Genomic DNA, 12,889 nt, shown 5'->3' with positions numbered 1-12,889 from the left:
GCCACACCCACTCCCCTCTCACCTCCATTCCCTCCTTAACCCTGCGCCAGCAGTAATCTGTCTTCCATTTCTGCAATTTTGTCATTTCAAGAATGTTGCGTGCATGGAATCATACAGTATGTAACCTTTTGGGATCGGCTTTTCTCACTCAGCATAATTCTCTGGAGAGTCATCCAAGTTGTCGTGTATATCAAGATTGCTTTCTTTTTTATTACTGAGTAGTTTTCCATGGTAGGGATGTTTGTCTCCAGTTTGAGGCTATTATGAAAAAAGTTGCTGCACAGGTTCGCGTGTGAACAGAAGTCCATCATATCTCTGGAATAAATGCCCGGGAGTGCAATTTCTGGGTTGTATCATAGTTGGACTTTTAACTTTTAAAGAAATTGCTCAACTCTTTTTCAGAGTGTCTGTGCCATTTTGCATTCTCAGCAGCAATACATTAATGTCCCAGTTTCTCTGCATTCCTGTCAACATTCAGGGTTGTTGCTGTTTTTTATTTGAGCCATTCTGATAGGTGTGAAGCGGTATCTCACTGTGATTTAATTTGCGTTTCGCTAATGGTTAAGGATGTCGAACATAGTTTCTAGTGCTTATCTGCCATCTGCATATCCTCTTGGGTGACATGTCTCTTCATCTGTTTTGCCCATTTCCTAGTCAGGTTTTTTCTTCTTTTATGGTTGAATTTTGAGAGTTCAGTATCTGTTCTAGATGCTGATCCATTGTCAAATAAGTGGTTTGCAAATATTTCCTCTGAGTTTGTAGTTTGTCTTTTCATCCTTTAAATTTTTTCACAGAGCAAAAGTTCTAAATTTTGATCAAAGTTCAATTATCGATTTTTCCTTTTATGGATCATACTTTTGGTGTCAGGTATGAGAACTGCCTAGCCCTAGATCCCAAAGTTTTTGTCCTGTTCTTCTTTTTAGAAGATTTATAATTTTACATTTACATTTAAGCCCCTGGTCCATTTTGAAGTAATTTTTGTCTAAGATGTGAGATTTAGGTTGAGGTTTTTTTTATTTCTTTTGCTTGTGGATATCCATCCAGTTGTTCTAACACCATTTGCTTAAAAGTCTGTCTTTCCTCCATTGAATTATTTTTGCATTCTTGTAAAAAATCAGTCAGGCACATTTGTGTGGTCAATGTATGGGTTCTCTAATTTATTCCACTGACCTATGTGCCATTCGTGCTGTCAATACTACACAGTCTTGATTACTTTAAGTATATAATTCAGTTTTATATGCCTTGTATGTAAGCTTTATAAGATAAATCAAGTACATTAATTCCTCTCATTTTGTTCTTTTTTTTTTTCTGGTTCCTTCTTTGCTTTTCTACATAAATTTTAGAATGATCTTGTCTATATCTACGAAAAATCTTATTGGTGTTTTTATAGGAATTTCATTAAATCTGTATGTCATTTTGAGGGGAACTGACATCTTAACTATTCTGAGTCTTCCATTCATGAACATGGTATGTCTCTGCATTTACTTATCCTTTTTGATTCCTTTCTTTAGCGTTTTGTAGTTTTTAGTATATGCAAGTCCTATATATGTGTTATGTTAGATTGACACCTAAGCATTTAATTTTCTTCGAGAGATTGTAAATAGTATTTTAAATTTTGGTGACCACACACTCATTGCTAGGATATAGAAATATAGTTGATTTTTTGCATATTTATCTTATATCCTGCCACCTAGCTGAACTCACTTACTCTTTTGTTTTTGTTTTTATAGATTCCTTGAGATTTTCTATGGAAACAAACTTGTCACTTGTTAATAGGAACAGTTTTATTTTTTCCTCTCTGATCTGTATGTTTTTTATTTCTTTTCCTTGCCTTACTTTACAGGTTGGAACTTCCAGTACTATGGTGAATAAGAATGTGAAAGTAGATATTCTTGCCTTGTTCCTGACCTTAGGGGAAAAACATTTACTCTCTCATCATTAAGTATAAAATGTATGTTGTAGGGTTTTTGTAGGTACTCTATCAAGTTAAGGAAGTTCCCCCTTTACTTTTTTTTCTGAAGGTTTTTATCATGAATGAGTGTTGGATTTTGTCAAATGTTTTTGATATGATCATAGGAATTTTCTCCTGTAGCTTGTTAGTATGGTGGATTACATTGTTTCTCGAATACCAAGCCAGTCTTGCATCCCTGGGATAAACCCCAATTGGTCATGGTGTAAAATATGTTCATATATTGCTGAATTCTATTTGATGATATTTTGTTAAGGATATTTGTGTGTACATTCATAAACAGAATTGGCTTATAGTTTTCTATGTCTCATTTTGGTATCAGGATAATACTAGCTTTACAAAACGAATAGAGGAGAGTTTCCTCCCCTTCTGTTTTCTGGAAGAGGTTGTGTAGATTTGGTATAAATTCTTTGTTAAATATTTGGTAGAATTCTCTGGTGAAATCACCTGAGCCTGGAAACTTCTTTTTGGAGAGTTTTAAAATTATAAGTTCAATTTACAATTATCCTTGATAGTTAGTTATAAGGTTAGTCAAATGAACTGCTCCATATTGGGTGAGCTGTGGTAGTTTGTGTTCTTCTAGAAATTGGTACATTTCATCTAAGTTGTCAAATTTATGTGTGTAGGGTAGTTTGTAGTATTCCCTTATTATCCTTTTGATGCCTGTGTGGTTTGTAACGATATCCCCTGTTTCATTCTGATATTAGTAATTTGCATCTTTCTTTTTTTTTCTTTGTCCATCTTGCTACAGATTTATCAATTTTATTGATCTTTTCAAAGAAATAACTCTTTGTTTCACAGGTTTTTCTCTCTTGTTTTTCTGTTTTCAATGTCATTAATTTCTGCTTTCATCTCTATTATTTCCTTGCTTTGCTTTTTTTGAATTAATTTTACTTCTCTTTTCCTAGATTCTTGAGTGGGGATACTTTCCCTCTCTTCTAATGTGTGTATTTAGTGCTACAATTTCCCTCCTAGCACTGCTTGAGATTTAGCCATGTCCCACAAATGTTGCTATGTTGTATTTTCATTTTCGTTCTGTTCAAAATGTTTTTGGAATTCCTTTGAGACTTCCTCTTTGATCTGTGGATTATTCTGAAGTGTTTTCTTTAGTTTTCACGTGTTTGGAGTGTTCCTAGTTTGATTCCATTGTAATCAGAAAACAACGCTGCATAATTTCAGTTATTTTAAATTTACTGGGTGTTTTTGTTTATTTGTTTACGGTCCGGGATATGGTCTATCTTGATATATGTTGCAAAGGCGCTTGGAAAGAATGTGGATTCTGCTGTTGCCGGGTGGAGCGCCCTATATGTGTTCATCAGACCCTGTTGGTTGACGGTGTTGTTGAGTTCTTCTGTATCCTCGCTGATTTTCTGTCTATTTGTTCTATCACTTATTGAGAAAGGGCATTCAAGTCTTTAACTGTAATTGGAAATTTGTCTATTTCTCCTTTTAGTTCTATAAGTTTTTGCTTCAGATACTCTGCAGTCTTATTGTTTAGTGCTTACGCGTTTAGAATTGCTGTGACTTCTTGAATTGACCTTTTCATCATTATATAATGGTTCTCTTTTCCTCTGGTAATTTTGTTTGCTTCAAAGTCTACCTTATCAAATATTAGTATAATTGTTTCTGCTTTCTTTCGATTAATGTTTGTATGTTATATCTTTTTCTAACCTTTTACTTTCAACCTGCCTATACCATTTTATTTGAAGTGATTTTCTTGTAGACAGCATAGAGTTAGGTCATTTCTTAAAAGCCACCCAGCCAATTCTTTAAATTAGCATTGTTGATGTAATTAATGTGATTATTGATATGTTAGGGCTTAATTCTGTTACTTTACTTTGTCTGTCTTCTGCTCGTTCTGTATCCAGACATTTTGGGTAGTATGTTATGAGACCGCATCTTATTCAACTTTCTTTAGCTGGTTTCCAACGATGCCTCTTCAGCAGGGGAAGTGGGGAGGCTGCCTCATTACTGCCAAATAAGGCTAGAAGTCCAAGGTCCCCACCTGTCCTCTGTTGACACATGAGGTGGAAGGGCTCTTTATGACTGCTTAGGTGGGCAGGAAATCCCAGGTCCCTGCATGGCCTTCTCTGACAGCACCCTGGTTAGCTGATCGGAGCACCTTGCTATCATCACCTGTTGAGGGTGGACATCTAGGTTCCCCACTCAGACTTGCTGGCATGGATGGGGTGTCTTGCTGGAGTAGTAATTACTGTCTAAAAATTTTCTGTCTTGCTAGCTGCCTCTCTTCTGGTTCTTCGGCTGGAGAGAGAAGGCTTTTGATGTCCAGGCCCCTTGGCATTCACCGTTTGCTGGCTCCTTCAGCTCCAAGTATGGGATGAATGAGGAAAATTAAAAACAAAAACAAACAAACAAAAAAAACAACCAGAAAACTCATCACTGTGTTGTTCCTTGGATCCTGCAAATTCCATCTAATCTGCATTCTCCTTTCCTTTCAGAGTCTCCTTATGCTTGTTTTATATATAACTATGGTTTTTAGTTGTACTTAGTGGGAGGAATAGGAAAAAGAGTATGTCTACTACTTCTTCCCAGAAACAGCAAACTTTTATAATTTAAATTTTATTTTTTACTTCTAGTGGAGATTGTTGAGTTAATTTAAATCCTTGGTTCTTGGTCCACTCTCACCTGATATGAAGTACGTAAGTGCGTGTGCGTGTAAAAACTCCTCCCCTCGTCCCTGCACCAACTCCCATGCCCCTCCCTTCGGAGGCTCCCTCTCTAATATACTGAATATGTGCCCTTACATACGTATGATTCTCAACAAGTATGTAGCTTTTCGTGTGCGTTTATACGTGTTTCCAGTTTACGCAAGTGGTATCATGTAGTCGTCCCATTTTATTTATTTCCTTTTTCACTCGAAACTAAGTCTTTTTGGTTTGGCCCATGCTGTCCTGCAGGCGAGCTACTTCTCACCACCACACGCATCCACCATTCTCCACTCACCCATTTCCTGGATGGGAGATGCCTGGGTTGCCTCCCATGTGCAGCCTCTGCCAGGAACACCTTGAGCATGCGCTCTGCGGCCCTGGGTCTAGCGTGCTGTGGAGTTTACTCCGCGGCGTGCGGCTGTTGCTGGGTGACGGCACAGACTGTGTCGGAGCTGCTGCAAGCCCCGACATACTGCTGCTGGGAGGGCAGCACCTGTTTACGTGCCTGCCGGAGGTGTCTGGGAAATCCTGTTGGGAAGACTGATTAAGATAGCTTTGGGAACCCGTTGGAAAAGCAGATATGATTTTAACAAAGTGAACAAACTGCCCCCTAAATCACGTCTGGGCTTGTAAAAAACTAAGCGACATAACCCAAGTTTCCCCTGGGTTTCCTCTGGTGATCGAGGGAGAGCCCTGCCTGGTCCAGTGGAGGGGCCCGCAGTATGGGGCGACGAACCATTCGGAAGCAGGGACAGACTTGAACCCTAGATATTCCAGAAGTTAAAATAGCTGCTGAAAATTTGGCACGAATGGGAGGCTAAGGGACAGCTCCCATCATAGTGCCCGGCACACAGTAGGTGCTTAATTAACACTTATCAACTGAAGGAATGACTGAAGGAATGACTGACTTGTTCCTCTGCACAGTGCTGGGGTCGAGGGTGTCTGTGCTCCTGGGAGCCCCCACTCCGATGTTCTGCATTGGCTCTGCCAGCTGGAGGTGCCTACTTGTGAAGGGGCAGCCTGTGTCCCTGAGGTCCCAGACCCCTATCTGTGATCACCCTGCTTATCCCTTCCAGCCCCCCATCATTCACTCATTCATAAAATATTCCCAGATGCCTAACTGGGCCAGGGTTTGTACTAAGCTCCTGGGCAGTATTATTCTCCAGCCGATTGTCTGGACTTTCCTTTGGGGGCATTTATTACAATTTATGAGTATCTTTTTATTTCTGCGATGATTTAAAACTCTTTTTAAAAAATCTAACCTGTGAACTTATGACTGTTTTATTCACAAGTATATGTGCCTGGCACATAACAAGTGCTCAATAAATATTGTGGAGTGACCGTCAGATGAATAAAGGCTGAAATGAAGGTACATATGGCTCCCGAGGAGGGAGTGACCACCTCTGTCTGGGGCCGGGAGGGAGGACTTCCTGGTGGTGGTGGAATGGTGCCTCCAGAGAAGAGCATTTGCCAACCGGGTAAGAGAGCTCCAAGCAGAGAGAACCGCATGGCATGTCCAGGGAGCCGAGGATGAGCTGGTGAGAACCGCTGTGGAGGACTGTGGATAATGTAAGCTCAGGGTTTAAAAAAATTTTTTAACCTTTTATATATAAAGAGAAGTGCTCATATTATAAGTGTCCAGCTCAAAGAATTTTCACAAGCTCCGTACGCCTGCGTAACCAGTGCCCAGATCACCAGAAGGGAGATTACCAGCACCAAGAAATTTCCCTCATGTCCCCCGGGCATTATTCTTCCCTTTTTCCCCCCCAAAGGGAACCACTGCCCTGACTTTAGTGTGGTTGCGTCTGTTTTTGAAGTTCACATAAATGGAATCACCCAATGTCTACTCCTTTGCGTCCAGCTTCTTCCTCTCAATAGCATGAGATGTGTCCAGGTGGTCGTGGTACTTGAAACTCACCCATTCTCCTTCCATTATGCCATTGATGGACAGTCGGGTAGGTTCTGGGTCACGTGTCTATCAGTGGACGTGTGCGTGAGTTTCTGTTGGACGCACACCCAGGAGCGGAATTGCTAAGTACGGGGCGAGCACGTGTTCAGCCTTGGTAGACAGTGTTTCCCAGAGTGGTTGTACCAAGCTACCCTTCCTTCAGCAGCAGCGTTCTGAGAGCTCCAGGTGCTCCACACCCTTTCCAACACTGGATATTACTGTGATTTTCATTTTAGCCGTTCGGATGAGTGTATAGTGGTATCTCATTGTGGTTTTATTTCACATTCCCTGATAACTAATAACGTTTTCATGTATTTATAGGCCATTTGGAGAACCTCCTGCGAAGGGCCTGTTCAAAGTCTCTTGCCCCTCTTCTCCTGGTGGCCTCTCTTTTTCTTATCGATGTGTAGGAGTACTTTACGTATTCTGGATACGAGTCCTTTGTCAGGTAGATGTTTTGAAGATATTCACTGAACGATTCAAAACCAGGGACTGCTGTGGTTGAACTGTGTTTCTAGAAGCTCCCCCTGGCTGCTGGATGAGGGACAGACTGACCGTGAGAGCAGGAAGGAGGGCGCGATGGTGGAAGGGACCAGGGCAGCGGCCGTGGCTGGACAGCAGGGGTGGGGGCTAGAGATACATCAGCGGCAGAAATGACAAGCAACATCTGTCCTGTTATGTCACGACAAAAACGAGATGTGCGTGGCAACCGAAAGAGGGGGTGACAAGGCTGACTTCCGGTCTCTCCGGCTGGCCAACGAGCTGACGCACTCTGCCCGCCTGGTCGTGGGCAGCCAAAGGCGGCTTTGTCCTCCCAGGCCCCACCCAGGCCTGTTGGTCGGAGATGCTCCGGGGTCACCGTCAGGACACTGGAGAGAGCACCCAGTAGAATGCGAGTCTCCCCTGGCAACTGGGGGACAAACACCCTCCACAACATACACACGGCCGGGCTGGTCCAGGACAACGCTGTGCCCCAGATGGGGTGGCAGCTGCAGGATCAGTTGGGTTGGACAATGGCCCCCTGTCTGCAGCCCATTCCCCTTGCTGAGCCCAGGCTCGGGGGCCGACAGTCCTGCTCTGGCCCAGGGACAGGCTCGAAACATCCTGCAGTGTCTGGGCTTCTGCTGAGCGGTGGGAATGGGATCCACGTCCCTCCCGGAAAGCGAGGATCCCCCACGCCTGTACCCCTGGTTCATTTCTTGACAGACATCTCTCCGCCACTCTGTGTCTCGGTATTTACGTGGAAGAATCCCTGGCCTTCTTTATCTCACAGCTTTGGGTTCCGCCCATCCCAGCTCTTCCGCTGTGCTTTCGAATGAGACCTTCTGCTCTCTCCTCCCATTGCACGAGTGAACTATAGCACACGCCGTGCGCCTCGCTGGGCTCGTTGCTTCACATGTGTGACGTCAATCACGCCTCCCAATGACCTCTAATAGAAATAGTCATTTCTTCATTTTGTAAACGAGGACACCGACTTCCCCAGCTTTACACAATCAGGGTGGCAGAGACAAGATTCGAACTTGGGCCAATGGGCCTCTGCAGCCCCTTTCTTCAGTCTCCGTGGCCTCCCGATGTGAACGCCTTCCCAGCCAGTGGCCTCACCGCCGCTTCACCTGGGCCTGACCCTGGGCCGTGCTACACACAGTCTTGAGAGAGCTCAGGCTCAGACCCTGGCTTTGCCCTACCCTAACCGGTCCCTTTAGGTGAGTCACTTTTCTCAGGGCCTCGGCATCGCCATCTGAGCAATGGGGTAATCCTTACCCAGCCTTGCTCCTTGTTCTTGGGCAAGCAGGATATGGGAAAATCTGACAGAGCCGAACCCAGATGGAAGAGGTGATTGGCTTTTGTCACATGCTACTTGTTTGGCTCCCTCCTGGTGCCCAAGCTGACCTTTTCTGTTCCCTTTTTTGGTGTTAAGGAAAAGTCAGATCACTTCCCCACCCCAGCCCTCTTCGGCCCACACTTTTCCCAGGTTAATCAGTCTCCAGCTGCCCAAGTGTCCCAGGCAGGCCCTGGGTTCCGGCCAACGGTGGCCGCCCCCATCCCGGAGCTCCGGGTCGGTCAGAGGGGGCAGCTGGTCCTTGTGGCTAGAAATAACCTTGATGGGAGATTCCCCACTTTCCGGTGCTCAACCACTTCCTCTCTGGCAGAGCATGGACACTCCAGAAGGTTCTGCTGGGTGGACCTGGGGTCATGCCTTGGGTCCTTGTCTGTTGTTCTCAAGTGTATTCTATAGCAGCAAATATTGGGGGCTGCCTCCTTGGCTTCCATTCCCTGATGGGACCCCATGTTTCCCATCCCATGGCCAGGTGAGGCAGACACAGCTTCAGCTTCGGGTGGGCCCTGATTGGCTTAAGTCCACCACTAAATCCCATCCCATGCCCATTGCGATTGGTTCAGGGATGGACATGTGAACCAAGGCTCCTACTTGAGGTCTCCAGGAGGTAGACTTTCTCTCTATTGGATGCGAAGAGAAGCAGGTAGACCCAGACCTTATTGGGGGCCACACTGAGACCCCGAGGGGAGGTCAGCCTGAGGAAGGAGCAAACAGAGGCAGAGGCAGAGGCAGAGGCAGAGACAGGCCGCCTGTTTGCATGGCTGCATCAAGCTTCGCCTGAAATTTCAGACATCCTTGTACTTTTCAGTTACTGTACAGCCCATAGACTTCAGTTTTTAAAGTCACCGTGGGTCGAGTTTTCTGTTATTTGGGACCTAAAAATCCTGAACAAAGTCTATAGCACAATGAGGGTCAGGCCTCAAGTCTTCTTCCTGCATCTCCAGCGTGCAGAATGGAGCAAAGGACCCAGCCCAGCATCTGTGCTGTGGAAACATGACCCAAAAATGTTCCCGTCTTGTCCTTAGTCTCAGAGCCAGAAGGCCACTGAGAAGCCTCAAGCTCAAGGGCTGCATTTTTCAGATGGAAGCATCTGACCACCACTCTCTGCCCCTCTCCTGGTCAACTGGCTGTTCGCCTAATTGCTGTGGCCAATGGGAGGGGGTGAGAACCCAGCCGTGCCCGGCGGCCCCAAGACCCAGACCTGTGGCCAGGCCTCTGGGGAGAGCCTTTTCCTCCTTCCACCCCGGTTCATCTAAAGATGGCAGCTGCAGTCTGCATTGTTAAGCACAGAGTAGGCCCTGGGCATGCACAGAGTGTAAATACCTACTAAGAGTACTCTTAGTAGCCTGCAGGGTCAAGTCCGAACTCTCTAGGCCAACACCCAAGACCCGGTCCCCTCCTCCTTCTCTCCTTCATCCTCTCTCCTCACCCCAGGCCACGAGGAGGGGAAATCTGCGGCCGCCGTGCAGCCTCTCGTTCCCGCTGGGCCAACGCGGCCTGTCACGCTACATCCACGACCATTAATGTTGAGTTGGCCCTTGGTCTTTGTTCCAATGAGCTATTTCTGCAGCATAAAGTCAAGGCTTAAGATGACAATAATTTTATTGTCTCTCGTGGATTCTGTGAGTCATGGATTTGGGAGGGGGCCCCCCTGGGCGGTTCAAGGTCTCAGCGTGGTGGTCAGATGGCGGCTGGAGCTGGGACGTCTGGGTGTTGGCGGGGCGTCCTTCTCCGTGGACCGAGAGCTTCTCCGTGTGGTCTCTCTGGCCGGGCTCCTTGGGCTTCCTCACAGCATGGCGGCTCAGGGCTCCCGCGTGAGCGTTCTGCGACATGGCCGCTTCTCCCGCGCAGCTGCCGTGGTGGCGCGGTGTCACTTTCACCATATTCCATTGGTGACAGGTCAGCCACAGGCCTACCCAGGTTCACGGGGAAAGGAATTAGATTTCAGTTCTTAGTGGGGGAGCGGAAGGTTCCAGAAGAGCTCTTGGGGTGGAAGATGTTGCCGCCATCTTGGCAAGTGCAGTCTTCTGGATTGGCGTGGGGCAAACCTGCTACATTGCTCTGGCCTACCTGCTCCCCCTCCATCTGAGAGGGCTCTTTCATACCTTCTCCTCCCTCTGCGAACCTCCAGGGCCTGTTTCCCTTGCTTGAAGCCCATGGCCTGGCCGCTTGTTCACTGAAATAACAGAAGGAATATGGGAGAACTTCCGCCTGCTCCCGACACCCGACACCCACCTGCTAAGCCCTGCGCCTTCTCCCTGGCCTTGTGAATGGAACATCTGCGAGTCTCCATAAGGCCGTTGCTGCACGTGTGCCCTGGAGCCCGTCGGTCCCTCCTGTAAGTCACACCCCTTGGTGCACCAGCAATTTCCCCAGGAAGAATCCTAGTCCTTCTCCCACCTGCAAAACAAAACAAAACCCAAAACCAACCCTGTCTTCACCCCACCAGTCAAGCTCTCTGCTCTCAGGTCAGCCCACGCATTTGCCGGGCCGGAGATGGCCGTGCAGATGGAGCTCTGTGGGCTCTAAGCCTAAATATCAAAATGGTGTGAACACGTTAACCAACTGCTACGTCAAATATGTTCTCTCTTTCTGCTTGAGAAGTAGATCTTCTGAATGACAAGTTTAAAGTCAGAATTCTTGCACTTCTAAAGCGTGATGGCGTGGAGAGAGCCGGCCCTTCTTCCTTGCTTTGTCCTGAGCTTTTTTCTCCTGTCCTATCCGGCTCGCACCCACTGCTCTGCAGGAACCATGGTGTCCCCATCCACCTCCATGCTGCTGAGTGCTGAGCACCTTGACTGGAAACCCCGCTCTCCTGGGCCGCCCACCTCCCCGGATGCTCAGGCTCCTTTGTTGGTCCCACCTCATCTCCCCAACTTCTAAATGTTGGGAGACCCAGGCAAGAGTTTAGAGGACCCCACGGGGTCTTCTTCCTGCTGCCTTCCAAGCTGCGGCCAAGGGGCAACTGGTTTCCTGGGGCGCGGTGGACAGAGCTCAGGCTGGGCTGGGTGTCCACACGCTGGTGCTCGAGGCCATTCAGCCAGCTGTGGGTGGAGCCAGGGTGAGGGAAGAGGGGGCTGGGCTGGGGACCAGGCCCAGGGACGAGGTCGACTCTCTCCAAGCCACCATGCTTCAGAAGTAAAAGAATTCTGACTTTAAACTTTTCGTTAAGAAGATTTACTTCTCAATCCTTTGACCTCTTCTTTCTCTACATCCATGCTCAGGGGAGTCTCATCCCATCTCATGGCTTAAATGCCAACCACAAGCCAATGATGCCCAAATGTGTGTCCTCAACTGGGACCTGAACTTCAGGCTCCTATACCTGGCTATCTGCTCTGCACCTCCCTGTGGATGTCCTGGATTTACCCCTGGGCCTCTCGACCCTCACCTGTCTGACATCAGGGCCTGCTCTCCCTGGACCCACCCATCTTAAACCTGCCCCTTCCCAACCGGCTCATCCTCCCAAGTGCTGTGGCCCAAACCTTAAAATTGACCTTGATCCTTCTCTTTCTTTTCCCTCCCCCCATCGAATTCGCTGCAAACACTGTCAGGTCCTTCCCTACTCCTCACCACCTCCGCGCTACCAGCTCAGCCTGGCCCCCCACCTCTCTGCAGCCGACATTGCCCACCCCCACACCCTGAGCTGCAGCTAGGGCCTCCTTATCATCTCATAAGTCAGGTCAGGGACTTCTCTGCTCAACTCCCCCAGGGGTCCTGCTCTCACTTTCTAGTAAAAGCCCAAGTCTTCACAATGGCCCGCAAGGACCTGTGGGCCCCGTGGTGACTTGGCCTTTCCTGTGCAGCCTGGGACAGTGTTTGTAGGGTCCCCTGCTTGCAGCCCTCTTCGTCCAGGGTCCACACTTGACCCCTTTTAGTCTCTGATCAAATGCCACCCTGGGTCAGGCCTCCCCTGACCACTTCACATAAAACGAACCCCTGCCTCCCCGCGGCCTCCCCCACCCCACCTGGCCCTGTCTTTCCTCGTAGCACTTCCACTGCCTGGAATCGGGGGCATGTTGCTCATGAATTGTCATATTGCCTGTTTCCCTCCTATTCAATGGAAGCTGCACTGCAGGATCCCCAGACAGGCACTCAGGAAATATTTCTTGAATGAATGAATAAATGAAGGAATTATAAGTTGTAAATTAATCCTCGCAGTCTTTCCCCGTGAAGGTCGACTTCGCTTTGGAGTCTCTCAGCCTAGCCCTGCTGACTCCCAGGGAGTCGCAGCCGGTTCGTCACCCCCGCTGCTCAGCTCATCCATGCTGCAGGCAAAGGGCAGGCTCCAGAACCACCCAGTACGTTTCCCTCCATTACCGTATCCCGTCCCTGAAGCCCTTTTACGAGCAGTCACCTCCTCCCTGAAGCCCTCCGGATTCACCTATCTTTCTCTTTCTCTGACGCCCTCTCCAAGGTAACTATATCCCACCCGTGTCTGCATTATCTGGGACTGGCGACTGTCCTAC

The sequence above is a fragment of the Rousettus aegyptiacus genome, unplaced genomic scaffold (assembly GCF_014176215.1).
Source record: "Rousettus aegyptiacus isolate mRouAeg1 unplaced genomic scaffold, mRouAeg1.p scaffold_m13_p_2, whole genome shotgun sequence".
In the NCBI taxonomy this organism is placed as follows: Eukaryota; Metazoa; Chordata; class Mammalia; order Chiroptera; family Pteropodidae; genus Rousettus; species Rousettus aegyptiacus.
The sequence above is the reverse complement of the archived record's forward strand: the minus strand, read 5'-3'. Positions refer to the sequence as shown.